The 21,246-nt window shown below is 46.1% G+C and overlaps 1 pseudogene; it reads left to right on the top strand.

Moving 5' to 3' along the window:
* Window positions 1-20,313: 20,313 nt before the first annotated feature.
* Window positions 20,314-21,184, top strand: LOC121991072 (annotated as a pseudogene).
* Window positions 21,185-21,246: the final 62 nt, after the last annotated feature.

Below are 21,246 nucleotides of genomic sequence, written 5' to 3'. Positions count from 1 at the left end.
GTATCGGGGCGGGCAGTGCCTCCCCATGGGTACCGGTCAGCCCTTTGTTTTGTCCCCAGATGGAGAGTTGTTGGTCGGTCCTCATGCGTCGCTCAGCCCCCCGATGCCGATGTTGCCTGTTGTGCCAGTCGATCGGCTAGAGCCTTTTGTTGTTGCTGCTTGACTATCTTCTGGGATCTAGCCTATATGAGAATGTAGCGCTCCTCTTGGGTGAGCGTCACGGTGTGAAGTCATCCAGCGTCTTCCATTTTCTCGGCTCGGATGTAGGTTGTGTTCCCACAGACGATGCCAAATTGATCCTGTCCGAGAGTCGAGGCGATGGATGCTGGGGGACGTGGTGCTCCTGTTGATCGTTTGTGGACTTCGAGCTGGAGGATCCTGGAATCATAGTAGCGTCAGTGCCGAGCCAGGGAGGGATTCCCCGACGATGACCCTCCGACGCTCAAGTCAGTCACCGTTATGGAAGCAATGAAATGGAGAAGCAGAATAACAGCGTGGCTACAGTAAAGATTATGCATACCTCCGTTGAAGCTTAGAGCCCTTTATATAGGACTTCGGGGGCGCGCGTGTACACTCTTCGAGGTGTGCACACTTCTCAAAGCTTCTCCTGAAAAGACATGTCAGGCAAGTGTCCCTGACAGCATACCTTAACGACCCGAGCATATCTATGACGTGACAGTGGAAGCTTCCATCGTACGATCCATTGCTTGACCAAGCCGTCGACCATGCCGCATGTCAGTGGCACGAGCTCCCAAAAGGATATTACAGATCTTCCTTTTGTCTGTTACTAGGTCGAGCGGCTGAGCCGCTCGACCAACCATCAATCGTCCGGACGCTGCTGTTCTCGGGTTGGGCAGGATGGTCGCTCGGCCAACCGCCTACTGTCCGAGCTTTGCTTTGAAGGTAATATGCTCGGTCGTAGCTCCGCTAGGCTGGTTCCAAGATTTGATGTTAGTCCAAGCGAGGTCGCCACTCGGCGTATGCCTCGCCGGCACATGGTTTCCTAAGCGTTGGAAGCTCGATATGCGACCGAACTGTGGTAGCATTGGGTTGATATCAGCCTGGCTATCCTTCACCCCGGTCGGGCAAGTAGGTTATCTGACCGGCCAGCGATACAGGGGTGTTGACCACCTAGACTTTGACTTCCACCGTGACAATGACCCTCTGAGGGGTGGGCCCTTATCACCGGATCAATAAATAATAGACTAAAATAGTGGGGCTAATAAATCTACTTTTTAGGTTTACCATTGAAGAAATCAAAAAGAAAATTTACTCAAGGAGAAGATCAGAGTTTTGGGTGAATTCAACTTCAGACATCATCACCCAAGTGAGTACCAGGAAAAGAATAGTTAATGCTATAATTGACCATTCAGATGAACAGTGTTCGAGACGCCTCAAATGACTTTGGAGGCACCTCAAGCACCGACAGTGAGTTTGCCAAATTCGAGACTCGAGGCGCCTCAATTGTCTGAAGCGCCTCATATGAACAATAGTCGAGGCATCTCCGATGAACCAGGTGTCTCTATTCGCGCAGAGCCATCCATTTTCTACAATTGAGCATTGGATAAAGTCTTATCCAGTTGAAGGCGCCTTCAATGCCACATCATTAAACTATAAGTTTTTCCATAACGCTATAAATAGCACTATGGAGTTAGAAGTTTAATAACAATCACTGTAATCATCTTCTTAGCTATTTTTGAGCTTTCAAAGATAGTAAGAGGCTACTCTGCCTTTACGAAAGAATTTTTTTTTAGTGGAGTCATTCATTGCTTTAGATTAATAACCACCTAGGTTGTAATCAAGTAAAAAATCTTTTGCCCTCTTACTTTATTTCTTTTATTTTATGCATTTAATTTTGATTATCTAATTGTTCATCCTTGCTAAGTTTGATAGTAAGAGAAAGTCCTAATTTTAATTGAGAGGCTATTCATCCCTCCTCTATCCAGTCCACTTTGATCCTTCAATTGGTATCAGATACAGGTCACTTTAGAAGGACGAACAACCAACTAAAGTAAGAAGACGATGAAAAATCAAGCATTTACTCGCTATAGTTCGAGGGAGAGTTCGTGCTATGGAAGCACCGTATGGAGGTATTTTTCAAAGCCTACTTCGATATTCTTTTAATAATTAAATACGATTTTGTAGCACCTAAAGATCACAACGGAGATGAAAAGGAAGAACATCTCTGGAACAAGAAGAAGCAGAATGACTTCATAGCCAACGAGAGAGTGGAATTCTACCTGCTGAGTGTACTGCCGCCTCAACAAGTCAACCGAATCGGTGACTACGAATCCACCAAAGAACTTTGGAGAAGTTATTGGAGGTCTATGAGGGAACCTCGAAGGCAAAGAATCTGTCAAAGAACTCTGAGAGAAGTTCTTGGAGTTCTATGAAGGAACCTCTGAGGCGAAGCTAGAAAGGAGAGACCTGCTCCAGAATCAACCGACGAACATGCGATTGGAAAAGGGAGAAACAGTAACTCAACTACACACAAAGATCAAGGATCTGATCACTGGACTATCAAATCTCGAAGAAATGATAACAAATCAGGATTCGTTAAGGTATGCTTTAAATGCATTCCTGAGAACACCGGAATGGATGTCTATAGTAGACTCCTATTATATCTCCAAAGATCTCGAGGTAAGTAGTTTAAAAAGTTTATTTTCCATGTTTGAATTACACAAATCGAGATGTACAAGTATAAGTAAAGAGGAGAAAACGATCCAGAACCTAGCATTCAAAGCTAAGAAGATCGAGCCAGATTCAGAATTATCGTTCGACGAAAACGAAGAAACTTATATGGTAAGGAAATTTTCAAAGTTCTTTAAATCTAACAATTTTGATAAGAAACATGCAACAAAGCTACTTTGAAGTAAAAGAGAGATTCGATACTACAACTATCAAGAAGAATGGCATATCAAGGACCTGCCCAAGATTGAAAAGCAAAGCAAAAGAAAGTGACAATGGGCCAAGATGATCGAAGGACAAGAACCTAAAAGTAACTTGAAGCGAATCATCATCAAAATTCGAGCCGGAAGAATGCGCCGGATTTGCACTAATGGCAAGTACAAAGAGGAAGAAAATAAAAAATAGTCCTAAATGAGCATCGAGAGAACTAATGAAGGGGAGCTTCAAACTACGATTCTAACACGGTAAGTGAGGTACGTCTCTTACCTCCCGACCAATTATACAATACTATTAAAATGATGTCTAGGAGTCTATGTAAAAAATAAAACAAAGTATATAAATGCAAAGAGTAACTATGCATGCTTAAATCAAGAATTTGATAAATTGAAGGATAAAATATAAAATTAAAATAACAAATAGAATTATTAGAAAAACGTTCTACATCCTTAAATTCAAAGTTTTTCCGAGCTTCACACTTTAGATATAATAAAGGATTTAACTTGTATATCAACACTCATAGGGTCAAATTATAAAAATATCAAAAAATAATATCCCTTGAAAAAATGATTAATCTAATAGGTAGAAATTTATTTTGAATCCTAAAATCTATTCAAACGTTAGTTTCTTTTAAATTAATAAAAAATTAACTTGTTTGGATTTTTTACATTGTCAGTAAAATTAATTATTATGGAATAATTACTGTTCAATTTTATGCTTAAATTTTTTTTCTCTAGTAGATAAAAGTGTTATTTGTTATAAAAAATTATCAAAATTTTTTGACCGCTATATAATTTGTTATGATTTGTTTTAATGAAATTGGAAATTTTAAATTAAAAATATTTCAGAGATAGATTTTAAAAAAAAAACTTAATTTTACTATGATAAAAAATTATGTTTTTGTGACTAGAAAATTTTTTGAGATTTTTCAACGAATAAATAATTTTTGATGAATTTTCGACCAAAAAAATAAAATTTTAATATTTAAAATTTCCAACGATTAATTTTAAAATTTTTTTAATTTTTCCTAATCTAACAGTTAGATTTTTGATATTTAGAAAAACTTTCTAGATTTTTAGGAGTCAAAATCTATTTTTTTATCGTTGAATTTTAAAAATACATATTTTTGTTTAAAAATATTTACTCTGGTTATAATAAAAATAATTTTTTCATGAAAATTTTTATCATGATCCAAATTCTTCTGGTTGACTTTGAATTTTTTTCAGTATTTTTAAAAATTTTGAAATTATTTTTAAATTATTTTTGGCACAAATGAGATTTATTCTTAAAAATAATTTTACTTGTAAAATAATTTCGGTAAAATTACAAAATATTAGTTCATCTGTGGACAATCCCTAAGAAATTTTCTAGAAATTTTTAACTTTGTTTGATTATTTTGTCCCACATTTTTGATATAATTTAAGGGGAAGAATATTTATTTGTTAAGTTTAGAGGAGGTTTTAATTGCAAATTTATGTTTGCTTTATTTTTGTACTTAAATGCAATATTTAAGTTATACTTGTTTTATACAAACTTTATTTGTTTGTGCCATAATCTTAACTCGGATTGTTGCATATCAAAAAAAAAAAATGAGATTGTAAGTATCCGGAAATAGTTTTGATGCAATTAGCCGACTTAAGTTAGATCCTATGTATTTGATGCCTTGTGTCTGAGTATACAGGGACTTAGAAATATAAGAAGTCGAGCAGAAGATGCAGCGAACGAGAAAGATGACATGGAAAGCGAGTTGATGGGCTCGGTGCATTCGAGGGATGAAAAGCTGAGGAAGAGTATACCGGTAGATGAGAAGGACGCGCACGACGCATCCAAGGGATGAGAAACCGGGAAGGATGTTAGTATTAGCCCTAGTACCAATTATAAGATGATTGTAAATGGCTCATATTATATCATATATCATTATTAATAAAAGACAAAAGGTGGTTATTATATTTATTTCAGTTTAGTGCCAATTGAATAAATATGATAATGTCCTTGGGTAGTAAGTTCTTATCTATAGTATATTAATTGGTTGAATTGATAGTGAGATATTGTAGAGAACACTACTCTTAACTATTCCTAGTCGAGCATTAATATACAAGGACAATATTAATGCGTTAAGAATAGCATGTAGGTCAGTGGATGACTTGATCTCACAAGTCATGGATATGAGATATCAGGTTGACACATGGGTATATATTAGAGAATATATACTGAATGACCCGTCATGAGAATATTTCATGGATCATTGTATGAGTGTCATAAGCATTCTCATGTGACTATTGGTATGAATAGTCCTTAGACCTGAAGTCACTACGGTTCCCTACATAATGAGTTGTATACTTTGATATCGTCAAACGTCACCCGTAACAGGGTGGACTATAAAGTCGATCACTGGGTATGTAATGAATTATGCGGAGGGGTGTGAGTGATGTAGATGAGATATATCCCTTCCATATGATATCTGTGGGCCCCTTGATTAGTAGGACACAAGAAAGCATGGTCATGCGTAAATAAGTCAATATGAGATATTGAGCTTATTTGATTAAGTGTGTCTACTTGGAGATCAAGAAACACAAAAATTGATAAGAGGATGACACGGTCTATGCCTCATTGATCAATCTAGATATCAAGGATAGAGGGACCAAGTCATACATGATGATAGCCACGGACAGGTTAGGTCAGATCTCGACTTTCTCATCACTTGGGTAGCAATGATGCCTTGCTAAATGTCACTTATTGTTTATGTATTGCAAATGGTGATTTGGGTATGATCCGGTTGTTAGGATGGGGGAACCGCATGAGCAGGGGTCAACAACACGTAGAAGTCAAAGGTCGAGTATCAGCTTTAAGGGTCGTCCGAGCGGAATACCAGGTGAATGGTCGGCCGACCTGGGGGTCTCCCAACCAGACGGAATACAACCCGATCAAGGGTCGGGTTTTCGACGCTCAAGGCCAAGGAACTCTCGTGCCGAGCGGTAGGGCCGCTCGGCTGAGGCAGGGGCAATAAGGCATAACTGAGGCCGAGCAAGCCTGGGCGCTGGAAGCGCCGAGCGGCAGAGCCGCCCGACCCGAGAACAGACAAAAGACGCAAAAGGATGAATGGGACAGCTGGTAACATCATCCTCGAGACGCCTGCCATCGACAACCAGCATGGTCGGCGGTCGGACCAGACAGAGTATCGTATGACGGAAGTTTCCAACATCACGTCAGGGATATGCTCGGACAATGGTGGAATGGCGTCAGGCAAGCTTTTCTGACACACTCGTTTGGAGGTATGTTTGGGGAAGCGTGCACACATCGAGAAACGTGCCCGCGCCTCCCTAGGGGCCTATATAAGGACCCCAAGCTTCGACGGAGGTATGCAATCTTGAGTACTGTAGCCACAATAGTGTTATTTTGTTTCTTCCTCTTCTCTTCGCTGCCTGACTTGAGCGTCGGAGGGTCGTCGCCTGGAACCCCTTCCCAGCTCGGCTTCTTTGCAGGTTCGTCGGGGGTCCACCTCACAAGTTTGAGACAGCGGGGAGCGCCACGTCCCTAGCGTCCACCGACTCAGCGCTCGGACAGGATCAATTTGGCGTCGTCTGTGGGAACTTCTCAGGAATCCGAGTAAAGACGATGGAAGAAGCTGGACGCCAACTCATGGTGACGCTCTCTCCCGAAGAACTAGACACACTCATCCAAGCGCGAGCAGCAAAGATTGTCGAGCAACAGCAGAAGGCGCAAGCCGATCGGATAGCACAGCAGGCGACGTCGGCATCTGGCGGTCGAGCGGCACCAGAGGACCGGCCGGAACAGCTCTCAATATGGGGCCAGAACAAAGGTCCGACTGGCACTCAGGTGGAAGCCCCGCTCGCCCCGATACCATTCCATCGGGCTTTATTCCAAACACCGTCAGAAGTCGCTCAGGCCAACCTCGACCGAGGATCTTCATCTGACGAAGCCCCTGTCCAAGACAACAGGAAGGGCAAGGCGCCCCGGACGGACATATCGCTTGAGCGGATAAACCGACAATTCTCCGACGCTATTCTGAGGGACCCACTACAGAGGCACTACATGCCCCCGATGATTGGAGAATACAATGGGACCACCGACCCAGATGACCATCTGGGTAAGTTTGATAACACAGCCACTTTGCATTAATATATAGATGGTGTGAAGTGAGGGGTGTTCCTCACCACCCTTTCGCGAGCAGCTGGCGCTACCAGAAGACCAGCGTCAGTCTGTTCGCCATCAAGCAAGGCTCGAAGGAGTCACTCCGAGCCTACATCCAGCGCTTCAACCAGGTGGCCATGGACAACCCAACGGTCACTTCAGAAACTATGATGAACGTGTTCACACAGGGGCTTGTGGACGGTGATTTCTTCCGCTCGCTCATCAGGAAGCCGCCTCGCGACTACGATCATATGCTGCACAAGGCCAATGAGTATATCAACGTAGAGGAAGCGCAGGCGGCCAGAAGGAAGGAAGCACCATCTGAACCACCGGCCTCAGCCGAGCGGAAGCGACCCACTAGCTACCATCCACCTAGAGGACCTCGGGAGGAAGTAGCCCGGCCTCATCAGCAAGCAAGGTCGCACGCCGTTCAACAAGTAGTGGTCGATCGGCCCAAGCCAAAGGGCAAGGTATGGACTCTAATGTTTTGTTCGCTCCATCAGTCAGCAACCCACAACACGCGCGATTGTCGGAGCCTCCCCCTAATCGCTCATCCTACGCTGAGGAACTATCACCGCCGATCACCTTCGCGCAGACCGGCGACACCGACACCAGAGCCCTGGTCGACGTATAGAAAGATCCCCCGATCGGCACCGTCAACAGCAGCCCAGGACTCAACCTCGGGCATCGCACGAGCATCCTAGGTCGTCCGCTCGGGAGGAAGAGAATAGAAGCAACATACCCCGAGGAGAAATCAACATCATCGCTGGTGGACCAACCGAAGGTGACTCCAACAGGGCAAGGAAGGCGCATGCAAGGCAGCTTACGATCCATGCTATTGGCTGCAGTCAGGAGCGAGCGAACGGGCCCGAGATCAGCTTTGGGCCTAGGGACCTCGAGGGAGTCGAAGTCCCGCATGATGACGCCCTCATCATCCGAGCGATAATATCTAACTACACTATTCACCGCATCTTTATTGATATAGGCAGCTCGGTCAACATAATCTTCCAGAAGGCCTTCGACCAATTACAAATCGACCGAGCTAAGTTGCTGCCGATGACAACCCCCCTCTACGGGTTCACTGATAATGAAGTTTTGTCGGTCGGACAGGTCTGGCTGGCTATCTCGTTGGGAGAGGAGCCGCTCAGAAGAACGCGGACTGCTAACTTCATTGTAGTCAACGCTCCCTTCGCGTACAATGTGATCTTGGGGCGACCAGCTCTCAACGAGTTCTGAGCGGTCGTTTCCACCTTTTGCCCAAAGGTTAAATTCCCCATAGAAGACCGGGTTGGAGAAGTCCGCGGAGACCAATTAGCAGCCCGGCAATGTTATGTGGAGATGGTCCGAGCTGAAGCAAATGCTGCTCGGAAGGCACCACGCGTCGAGGTAAATGCTATAACCGAAAAACCACCTTCTTTAATTTACGAAGAAAAGGAGGAAGTAAAGATCCACCCTGTCCGACCGGATGCCACTACGTTCATCGTATCCTACTTGAAGCTGAACCACTGGCCAAGATAACCGAGCAGATTGTCAAGAAGTTCATCTGACAGAATATAATCTGTCAGTTTGGCATTCCTCGCCGACTCATTTCGGATAACGGGCGGCAGTTCGTCGGCCAGCAGCTCGGCGAATGGTGCAAGGGGTATGGCATCGAACAACAGTTCACTTTCGTGGCGTATCCTCAGAGCAATGGTCAAGCCGAAGTAGCCAACCGGGAGATCCTGCGAATGCTTCGGGTTCAGCTCGACCACATAGGAGGAAGCTGGGTGGATTAGCTGTCGGGCGTACTATGGGCCATTCGCATAACCCCAAAGGAGGGAACGGGGGTAACACCGTTCCACTTGGTATACGGAGGCGAGGCGGTCGTCCCAGTCGAGGTCGGAGTAGAGTCCAATCGGATCCAGAGCTATGATGGGGACAACGCCAAGCGAAGACAGCTAGAGTTGGACCTACTTGACGAAGCACGAGCTAAAGCAGCCGTTCGGCTGATGGCGTACAGGCAAAGAATGAAGCAGAATTACAACAGGCGTGTAATTCACAGAGCATTCCAGGTCGATGATCTGGTGTGGAAGAAGGTGAAGTCGGTCGGTGATGTGAGCAAGATGGAAGATCCCTGGGCGGGGCCCTTCAAAGTCACCAAGAAGCTCCAATCGGGGGCCTACTACCTGGAAGATGAGGATGGGCGGCGGCTAGAATGACCATGGAGCGCAAACCACCTCCAGCCATACCATGCTGGGTAAAAGGTGCGCCAGTGTGATTTATTTCATGTATGCTCCGTTCGTCTGTATCCTTTGGCAGCAGGGGTAAAGATTAACCAAATGACAAAGGATATGAGTACTGGGTTCCAAACGGCAAGACCGTCGAGCGGCGACAACTCTAGAGTCGAACCGGCGACTATAAACCCCCCGGCCAGAAGACCGTCGAGCGGCGACGTTAAACTCTAGAGTCGAACCGGCGACTATAAACCCCTCGGGCGAAAGACCGTTGAGTAGCGACGTTAAACTCTAGAGTCGTACCGGCGACTATAAATCCCTCGGGCGGAAGACCGTCGAGCGGCGACGTTAAACTCTAAAGTCGTACCGGCGACTATAAACCCCCCGGGCGGAAGACCGTCGAGCAGCGACGTTAAATTCTAGAGTCGAACCGGCAACTATAAACCCCCCGGGCGGAAGACCGTCGAGCAGGGACGTTAAACTCTAAAGTCAAACCGGCAACTATAAATCCCCCGGCCGGAAGACCGTCGAGCGGCGACGTTAAACTCTAGAGTCGAACCGGCGACTATAAAGCCCCCGGGCGGAAGACCGTCGAGCGGCGACGTTAAACTCTAGAGTCGAACTGGCGACTATAAACCCCCCGGGCGGAAGACCGTCGAGCGGCGACGTTAAACTCTAGAGTCGTACCGACGACTATAAACCCCCCGGGCGGAAGACCATCGAGCGGCAGCGTTAAACTCTAGAGTCGAACCGGCGACTATAAACCCTCCGGCCGGAAGACCATCGAGCTATGACTTTAAACTCCAGAGTCGTACCGGTGACTATAAACCCCCCAGCCGGAAGACCGTCGAGCAGCGATGTTAAACTCTAGAGTCGAACCATCGACTATAAACCCTCCGGCCGGAAGACCGTCGAGCGGCGACGTTAAACTCTAGAATCGTACCGGCGACTATAAATCCTCAGGCCGGAAGACCGTCGAGCGGCGACGTTAAACTCTAGAGTCGTACCGGCGACTATAAACCCTCCGGCCGGAAGACCGTTGAGCGGCGACGTTAAACTCTAGAATCGTACCGGCGACTATAAACCCTCCGGCCGAAAGACCGTCGAGCGGCGACGTTAAACTCTAGAGTTGTACCGGCGACTATAAACCCCCCGGCCTGATGACCGTCGAGCGGCGACGTTAAACTCTAGGGTCGAAGCGGCGACCATAAACATTCCGCTCGGAAGGTCGTCATGTGGCAACACCAAAGCCCAGCATTTAAAGGCGGGCGAACAGCTATCCTAAAAGCCCAGAAAGGATCAACGAATAGAAGCATTTTGGCATAGACTCCGCTCGGGCCATAAGATTATTAACGATAACCATGGGAAAACAAGCTAACAGAACAAAATTCGCATTCAAAAGTTCGCCGACCGGGCGGCAAAATTACAAAGACTTCATTTAAGATAGTCAAAAATGCTCTTCGGTATGGTAGTGAGAAGAGCTGCATGTTCCCGAACGGGAATGACGAAAGACTCCGGCAAGTGACCTTGGGCCTTCAGGTGGTCCGCGGTGGCAGCGATAACCAACTCGAATGCAAGGACGAGCCGATCTCACACCTTCTGGACGAAGTCGACCGAGCGGATGTAGGACTACCTCATCACAGCAAAGCGGCTCGGCTCAGCCCCCTGGTACTCCGTAAAGGCAGCAGCGTCGAGAGCCTCTTGCAGGGCCTTCAGCTCGTCCTTGAGAGTAGCCACCTCGACCGAGCGATCCTTCTTTTCGCGGTCCAACAGATCCGCCAACTCCTTTACCCGCGGTTCCAGGGCGCGGGCCTCCACATTCTTCACTTCCAAATAGGTGATAGCGGTATTCTTCCGAGTAGTTGCGAGTTCTATCTTGCGGTCATAAGTTTTGACATGTTTTTCGAGCTAGTCTAGCATGTATGCCTAGTCGGTCGTCTTCTTCCGCTCGGCCTCTAGCTGCTCCTTGGTCTTGGCTAGCTCCTTTTGCAGCTCAGCATACGAAGGGCCCTGAGAAGAAGACGGCCCGCCAGAAGTCTTGAGATGCTCCATCTCTTCTTCCAGCATCGCCAGACGAGCGGCAACCACGATGTCCTCCACCCAACGCTAACGAAAAAGGAGCTTTTTAGTGCTGAACGGGAAGGCGATGCAAAGAAATTTGGGTGGATAGAAGACTTACGCCGGTGGCATGCCGCATGTGACTGTTAGCTAGCAGACCGGGTGGCATGACAGCAACGCGGGCTCGGGCATCCGCCCATACCTCGGCGAGCGGCCCCCGGATGGCGATCATATGCTGAGGGGTCATGGGCCAATCCGACTCCGCCAGATAGTCCTCGGTAGGGAGATGCAGAGTGGTCCTGATGGTGCGGCGGCCGCCCGACGTCGTGTGAGCGGGAGCGGAGAGATCAGATGCTGGGGAGGACCGCGTTGAAAGTATGGTCGATTGATGGACTCGAATGGGCACCGGAGGCAAGGAGTTGACTGGTTGAGCGGCGATGGGTTCCTGAGAGCGCTCTAGCTGTGATGGGGTTCGATCGGAGGACAGGGACTCGACGGAAGGAGCCTTGCCGCGAGGGGACTAAGGGGTCATCCGTTCGGACGCTTGCACCGCGAAGGTGGCTGACCGGAGTGGCATCTCGACGCGCCGTCTCTTCCGGTTAAGTGGGATTTCATCATCCAGATCGGAGCCTTCCTCCCGAACGGTCGGGTCCCTGCTGGAAGTTGCGCCACCCGTCACCTCCATTGGAGAAGTCTGAGCGGCTGACTCCCCCACATTGGTCTCACTCTCACCCTCGTGAGAGCCGACCAGAGCAATACCCATCTGCTCCATTTCCTTGGCCGCTGCCGCCTTGATCGCTTCCGCCTTTTTCTTCAGAATCTCGAACAGTACAGATTCCATTACGATGTTCGTTGCAAAGAAAAGAGAAGAAAATCAGTTAGAACCCAAGGCAAATGCACAAGTAAATTACTTACCAAAGCTGCTCGGGAGTTTGGTTCGGCTCGGACTCAAGCCGAACATGTACATCACTCCTTCAGGGAGGAGCTTGTTGATGTCGAGCTTCAGACCGGCTAGCATATTCGTTGCTTGAAGGTAGTCCGGTCGGGTCTTATACCTCTTCAGTTCGGGGGAGGCGGGAGGTCCGACCTGCCATTTAGCACAGAAAGAAAGCCGCCCAGGGAGACGAAGGAAAAAGAAGTGCTCTTTCCAGTGTTTGTTGGAAGAGGACAGTTTATCAAAAAAGACTAAACCAGCCCAAGACTGGAACAAATAAGTGCCCAGCTCGGACTGCTTACGATAGTAGAAGTAATAGAAGACCTCCGGGCGGAGGGGAATGTCGTGTATCTTAAATAATACTACGACTCCGCACAGGAGGTGGAAGGTATTGGGTACCAACTGGGCGAGCGGAATGCCGAAGAAATTGCAGACTTCGGTGATAAAGGGGTGGAGAGGAAACCGCACACCGGTTGTAAATTGATAGCGGTAAAAACAAATAGCACCGCGCGGCGGTTTGAGCGGCCGAACGAAATGAGAGGGCAAAATAAGTTCAAAATCATAAGGTAGATCAAAGGCGTTAATTAGGCTCTCTGCATCACGCCGATCGAACCGTGACTCCATGGTCGTATACCATGGGCCAGGCATGAGATCCACGGGCTGGGAAGAGCTAGCCATCGTCGGGACAGTATAGAAGACAAAGAACAAAAGAAAAAGGGGAAATGAAGCAACAAAGAAGATGAGCGGAATAGTGCTTGCGAGGCACGAGTACCGCCAGAACAGGGGAGCGGTCGAGAACAAAAGGAAAAGCAAGAAAAGCGAACACGAACTCAGCGAGGAGTGCAAAGAAGACACAGAAACCAAGGAGCAAGAGGCAGAGGATTCTTACAGAAGGGAAGGCTGTCGAAAGAAGAGGGTGAGGGATCGCCGGAACGTCGAGAAGCGAGATCGCCGGAGCACTAAGCGCAAGGGAAGACTTCTGAACACACGACGGCAAAGGTGCGGCGGAAGAAGGCGATGAAGGTTTTATAAGGATGGGCTCAATCCGCCCGAGCCGTCGGATGCAGGTCACATAACCCGAGGCCCGTATCCAACCGTCCATTTCAAATCGATGAACGTCCCATCGAACGTGACGCCACGGCCGTACAATGACGTCAACAGCCCCACGTGACGCTTGGTCAGAGGAGGGCAGTTAATGAACCCCCTCACGGTGCAGAACTCGCATGCTCAACCATAATGGCAAAAATTTGCACGCATTCCGAGAAGATCCCGCAGAAATCAATACAGGCTATCGACGGGCCAGTTGGGCAGCACTCGGCAGTTAGCCGACCGGCTTTATTCGACCCCATAGTGGCCGAGCGGAGGTACACTTTCGGGGGTGGCAGGATGGTTGTCACTCGGCCGAACTCATAGTCCAGTCAGTCGGACTTAGCGCCTCCTTCGACTAGACTTGAAAGAGAGGCATGTGATCCGGTTGTAAGGACGGGGGAACCGCATGAGCAGGGGTCAACAACACATAGAAGTCAAAGGTCGAGTATCAGCTTTAAGGGTCGTCCGAGCAGAATACCAGGTGAATGGTCGGCCGACCTGGGGGTCTCCCAGCCGGACGAAATACAGCCCGACCAAGGGTCGGGTTTTCGACGCTCAAGGCCAAGGAACTCTCGTGCCGAGCGGTAGGGCCGCTCGGCTGAGGCGGGGGCAATAAGGCATAACTAAGGCCGAGCAGGCCCGGGTGCTAGAAGCGCCGAGCGGCAGAGCCGCCCGGCCCGAGAACAGACAAAAGACGCAAAAGGATGAATGGGACAGCTGGTAACATCATCCTCGAGACGCCTGCCGCCAACAACCAGCATGGTCGGCGGCCGAACCGGACAAAGTATCGTACGGTGGAAGTTTCCAGCGTCACGTCAGGGATATGTTCGGACAATGGCGGAATGACGTCAGACATGCTTTTCTGACACACTCGTTTGGAGGTATGTTTGGGGAAGCGTGCACATATCGAGAAACGTGCCCGCGCCTCCCCAGGGGCTTATATAAGGACCCCAAGCTTCGACGGAGGTATGCAATCTTGAGTACTGTAGCCACAGTAGTGTTACTTTGTTTCTTCCTCTTCTCTTCGCTGCCTGACTTGAGCGTCGGAGGGTCATCGCCGGGAACCCCTTCCCGGCTCGGCTTCTTTGCAGGTTCGCCGGGGGTCCACCTCACCAGTTTGAGACAGCGGGGAGCGCTACGTCCCCAGCGTCCACCGACTCAGCGCTCGGACAGGATCAGGGTACATTGCCAACGTTACGAGAACCTATAGGGTCACACACAAAAAATAAGTTGATATGGAGATATGTTCATGTGATGAATCATTGGATTAAGTGTAATCCGAATTTGACTCATTGAGTTAGACTCAAAGGGATCCAATTGTTGGATTGAGTTCAATTGCATGGGAATCAATGGGTTAGACTCATTGGGTGAACTTGAGTTCACAAAGAAAGTTGAACGGTCAAAATTCAACAATTTGATTGAATGGTTGATTTTGAGCCATTGGATTAGAAGATGAAAGGGTGGAGACTCTTGGTATACCATGGGATGGATATAAATATCATTTTGGATGATATTTTTGATAGTTTTTCATTAGAGGTGAATGCGAAGAGACCCTTGGCATTCTTCTTCTTCTTCCTTCCTCCTCTTGGCTGAACACACCATTGAGGTTGCTAGCACAACCTTGTGTGTTTTTCTTCTCCATTTTGTTTTGTTTGTGAGACAATCAAAGGCAAGACTTGTTCGTGTGGATACCATAGAGGCATGGACGCTTGAACGCGCTGAGGTCTGGATCCAGAGAAAAAGGTTGCTGTCGGGATTGCGAAGGGCACGCAACAAAGGTATAATCCTATCATGTAGCTTAGTATAGATTATGAATAGAAAATGTTTCTTCCCTTCGCATGAATCTGTTGGATAAGAGGATTTAGAATTTTTATGCTGCGTTTTCACGTCTTTGGGCGCGCTAGATCCCAACAAAGGAAACATATTCGAGAAGAAGGTCGGGGTTGGGTTTGGGTGGGCTCAACTCCGGATGATCGAAGCATCACTCAAGCGAGTATGAGGAAAAGAATGGTCAATGTTATAATTGACCTTCCGGATGAACTGTGCTCGAGGTACCTCAAATGACTTTGGAACTCGAGGCGCCTCTAATGGACCTGAGACGCCTCGGATGAATAGTGCTCGAGGCGCCTCAGTTGTTTGGAGGCGCCTTGTATAAACAGTAGCCGAGACGCCTCCATTTGGGCATAGCCATTTTCTGCCATTGAGCATTGCATAAAGTCTTATCTAGTTGGAGGCGCCTCTAAGTGATCCGAGGAACCTCCAATGCCATGTCAGCAAATGGTAACTGTTGGTTTCGGTGTGGTTGGCTAGAGGGGGAATGAATAGTCTTGAAACCAAAGTTAGAATTTTCTCTTGCTTGAACTTAGCAAGGATTCAAGTTAGTTAAGCATAAACAATTAGCATTAAAAGAAATAATAACTTAAAGAAATATATAAGAAATACCAGAGATTACTTGGTTAGAACCTAGCTAAGTGATTGTTAATCTAAGACAGATAAAAGTACTAGAAAAAATTTTCGTTAAAGGCGAAAAAGCCTTTTTATACTCTTTGGAAAACTCAGAAAATAGTTAGAAATTGAATACAGAAGTTGTTGTTAAATTTTCTATCTCCAAGGGACTTTTTATAGCCTCTGGAAAATATTACCGTTGGCTGGAGACATCTCCAAGTGGATAAAATTTTATCCTTTCGCAACGGTCACAACAACAGTCATTCTTTCTGTCGGAGACGTGAGTGCACTTTCAACTTCATTGGAGGTGCCTCCAATGGGGGCGCGATGGCACCTCCAACAGTATTGGAGGCACCTTGTCCTTGAGGTGCAAGCCAAAGCCTCTTGGAGGTGCCTTCTAGTAGATAGATTAGCCTTCAAGCTGATCTTTTGCACGGGGTGATGCTCCGGTCAATCAGAATTGAGTTCATCCAAACTCAATTCTAACTTTCTCCTCGAGTAGATTTCCTTCCCTGCTTTTCGTCACTCGGATACAACGCGCATGTCCTTCTCATAAGACGAGCAACAGTGGGGTTTTTAGAAAGATCAATGGTTCTATGATGTAGGATTTTGTCGTGAGGTCATCTTTTATTCGCACATGGGACAATTAATGAATTTGTGTTATTAGGTTGAGATCTCACTAGATGTTCTCAATCTGTTAGTTATCGGTGGTTGATCTTGAGATTTCTATTTGGGTTGGTTTCGGATAGAATCTTCATCTATTTGTTGCATCTGGGTCCAAACTTTCAAATTGCTTTCTATGAATCCTTCCATTAATTTTGCAGCATGGATGATGACTGAAATATCCGCATTGTGTTGTAGCATAATTATCCACCATACATGCCACATCCACGAACTAGAAATCATCCATGAAGTTGTTCATGCGGCTATTAATGATAGGATAGTATGCTAATTAGGGATGGTGACTAGTAGGTACCTAAAACCGAATGACAGTCTATCTAGCAGTAAAATGAAAATTTCCCCAAAATAATGTGAAATACTATATGAAAAAACAATACAGCTCTTATTGTTTTGGCTGATGTTATACAGGTCGTTGGTTCTTTCTAGTACTTGCTGGCGGTTGAGCGAGAAGATTATTGTTGGCAGGAAGCTTGTAAGCGTCACAAATTATTTGGACTGTGGCAATGAGTATCTTGATAGTTATTGATACGGTGCATAATAGTAGGGTTAGATCATCGAAAGTCAAGGAGACGTGACAGTCAGAAATCAGGGGGATATGACAGTCAGAAGTCAGGGGACGTGACAGTCAGAAGTTAAGGGGGCGTGACAATCAAAAGTCAAAGGGACGTGACAGTCAACATACGGGGTAAGACCACCTGAGGCCTTCCAACGTATAATGCTCGATCGGGGTTTATAGGTCAGGAGACCAAACCTGCTACATGATGCGTGATCGGGGTGAAACCTGACCTGTCTTCATCGGTCGGGTTACCTCAATCTAGTCCGCATATACAGACCTGTTACTCCTGGTCAAGTCTGAATCAATATAATGGGGAGAAAAGGAATAGGGTCGCAACTTGTCCTTCCGTCTGGCCTTTTCATCAGATGTTGGCAGACTAGCCCGAACTACCTTAGTTATACCCGGCCGGATCAGAAGGCGCTACACGACAACGGGTCAGAGAATCATAATCGCTTGTCAGAGAATAACTGCTGTATTCAGGGAATATTTCAATGGTTGGGGGCATCTGCAAATGGAACCTTCCTCTAGTCTATAAGCGGATGCCACGTGTTTTCCATCATCCGCAGGTCCTAACATCCGACATTCTTTGACATTAGTTAGACTCCAGAAGGTACGCATTGTTATATAAAAAGGAGCATCCTCTCCCTTACGCAGGTACGCTCACTCGCACATTTGCACTTGACTTTTACTTTTCTTCTCATACACTGTTCATCTGGGGAAAAAGTATCTAACTTGAGCGTCGGAGGACTTGCTCTGGAGACTTTTTCCCTAGTTTCCGGCCTCTAACGTTCCTTGTTCTTATCTGAGTGCGCGCAGAGCTCCAGTACCACCGCTTCATGGCCCAGCAATCCATCAGCACCACGTGGGAGTCCGTTCTCTGAAGCCCTTATGAGCATGCGTCCTAGTCGTCTCCCTATCAACGCCAGCGATATCTCACCCGGTCTCCATCTGATTCAGATTTCAAACTGGATGAATTATGAAGTGGAAGAATGCCAGTGCTCAGGTTCTTGGTCAATGTACACCTAATGATAACAATAATTTCTTCCAATTCGGAATGCCAGTCCTGTGGCATCTAAAAATTTCATTTCCAAGACCGCTTAGGGTGTGTTTGGTTTGTACCGTTTTCATTTTCATTTTCTAGAAAATGCGCGTTTTCTAGAAAACAGAAAACGACTTTTTGTCATTATCTGTTTTTCTAGAAAACGATAGCCAATTTTTTAGAAAACGCGCGTGGAAAACGCAAACCAAACACCGTTTTTCAGAAAACGCGCGTTTTCCAGAAAATGAAAATGGAAAACGCGCGTACCAAACGCCCCCTTAGTGTTCTGGTGGGGATTGCAGAACGTGAGGTAATGGTCCTGTTACTTGACACTGTTTGAGTAGATAATATGTATCATTTTATTTTGCTCATGATTCTGGTCAGAAGTATTACACCGTTCATTTGACTGCTATATATGATGCAGGGGTTTCACTATTTTGATCTTCATATTCAACCCATCATGCTTACTTGGGAGAATTAAAAATATTGTTACATTATTCCAGCATTATGATTTTTATACAGATTCTGTATCTGAAACTTATCAAGAAAGTTGTTGGACTGATTAATAACATTTCCAAATTATGTGGAACAACACTCTTGGCCAAGGGCTGCAGACGAGCACTTACCTTGGGAGGTCATTCGTAGGCGCTGTTCTTGGACTTGTACTCTTCGGCCTCATCGTCAGTAATGATATGGGATGTTAAGGATGGATTGGATATGACGTGATAGTTAAAGTCAAAATAACGTGGTAGTCAAGATCAAGAGGAGGTGATAGTCCGCGTGTCACACTAATAAGACTTTACTTTTCGCTCAACGGTAAGGCTTTCATAACGAGGATGATCGACCTAGAAGCTAGCCGGATTTAGTGAACCTAACACTCCATTCTTGTATTGAGACATCTATCATATATCTGCACAGTCTATAGTCGACCGAGTTTAAGGGGCATCTGACTTGTCAGAAATCCAACTAGTCATAAGTCCTCCCGAAATAAGGGGACAGAGCTCCACCCTGTACGAGCCTTTCAGCATATGACCGGTCAACCCTATGAGATTTCTCATATGACAGTCCTTCTTCACATAGTTGGTCAGTAATAACTTCAGTCAGATTTACACAGCTCTGCAAACCTCTCTTTTATACATACAAAAAAGCGATTCTTCTTATAAACTCGGTCGGACTTCCAGATCTTAGGTTCTCGCTTCAAAGACAAGTTTTCTGACGATCTGCTTAAAATACTAATCAAATCTCCAGAGACTCAATTCCCTATTTCTTAAAGGCAAATATCTCAGTATATGGTCGGTTGGCTAAAGAACCGATCGGACCCAGGGGATTTAGCTTCATATTACTTCCATAATAGATCTCCAGTACCACACAGTACATAACCAAGCAGCTTAAGGGAAGAACGGATATACAGTCGGCCGGTTAAAAGACTTGGTCGAAAACATATAACATGGTTAGAGAATCACAACAATCTATCAGAATAATAATTGTTTGTCAAAGAATATTTCTCTATTATAATGTGAGAATTCACTTGAACCTTCTTCGAAGGTGTTGCACTTCCCATCAGCCAATAACTTATGACAATTTGTTTCTTCAACTGCCTTATTAATGGTATAAATTACAAAAGACAAAAAAAGGTGCACAAATGGGTAACGAAAGATTCCTCGGATGGTTACTATACATTGCTCAGGCTGTATGCTTTTCTTTACTTGACAACCTCTGACATTCTTTGCTACCTCATAATTGCAAAGGTTATGAGATATGATATATAAAAGAGGTTCTCTCTATTGGCAAGGTACATAAAGACACAAAAACACACACGCATACACACGTCTTACTACATTCTTACACACACATATTCTGCTATTCTTTTCTCCATTCATCCGCTTAGATATCATACTAACTTGAGCATCAGAAGATTTTTTGCCAAGGACACTTTTTCTAATTTTTGAGCACTAACGTTCTATTTACTTTGTTGAGTGTGTACATAAAAGAGAAAGACATTTCCTTTCCTATTCAAATTCATTAACTTTTTCTCCTTCGTAAAATCTTCTGCCAATCAACCATATCACCATCTGCCCAACACACCATCTTTCTAGTTTTCAGACCGGATCAAGTAACATGCAGGTAAGTCGATCGGTGGCTTGTCATCATAATCTACTAGCTCCTAACTTGCTAAGGTTACCTTATAAAATACCGTTTGTTTTTATTCGAGCAGACGTATCACACAATTCATCTCGAAGAAATGCGAGTTAAGAGACGTGACTCGGAAGAGTGGATGCATCATCGTATGTTACCGTCGAAACTCAGAGAACACGTTCGCCGATATGATCAGTACAAGTGGTTGGAGACTAGAGGAGTGGACGAAGAAGGTTTGGTTCAGAAATCAGAGCCTTCCAAAGCATCTTCGGTGGAATATCATGCGTCATCTTTGTTTAATAAATTTGAAAGTATTATTTTTTTTATTGAAATCAAATTAAGATTATTTTATTATTATCATTAGATTTTTCTGTATACCCGCTCACTGTCAGATAATCACCACGACTAGCTTCCGACTCATTCGTGGCCGCTTGGAGAGCATAACCACCGACGGAGGAAGAAGCGGGTTCTTCAACCGGACTCTCCTGCAAGAGCGTGATTTCTACGGCGAGGAGCTCTTGACCTGGGCATTGGATCCAAAGGCCAGTGGCAACCTACCCACATCCAGAGGACAGTGAAGGCGCTGAACGAAGTCAAAGCGTTCGCACTGAACGCCGACGAGCTCAAGTTCGTGCCGAGCCAGTTCAGGAGCCTCCACAGCCAGGGCAGGTTCAGCACACGTTTCGGTTCTACTCACAACAATGGAGAACATGGGTGGCTTGCTTCATTCAAGCCACGTGGAGGCGCTATGTCAGGAGGAAGATGGCCGAGCTGCTACAAAAGGAGGAAGAAGAAAGACGTAGAAATAACTTGGCGAAAGGGTCAACGTAACCGGCCTCGGTGCAACGATATACGCGTCAAGATTCGTTGCCAATGAAATGCGAGGCATTCATCGGCTCCGGAACCAGAGAGCGATCGGATTGGTGAGGTTGCAAAAACTGCCAAAGCCTGATTTCACTGTAGAGGAAGTTGATTGAATCTAACTCCCTGGTGGGGGAAGTATGCATGAGGTGTGTTATCTCCACTTATGTTGAGAGAT

This window comes from Zingiber officinale, chromosome 6B, assembly GCF_018446385.1.
Source record: "Zingiber officinale cultivar Zhangliang chromosome 6B, Zo_v1.1, whole genome shotgun sequence".
NCBI classification, from domain to species: domain Eukaryota; kingdom Viridiplantae; phylum Streptophyta; class Magnoliopsida; order Zingiberales; family Zingiberaceae; genus Zingiber; species Zingiber officinale.
The sequence above is the reverse complement of the archived record's forward strand: the minus strand, read 5'-3'. Positions and strand labels throughout refer to the sequence as shown.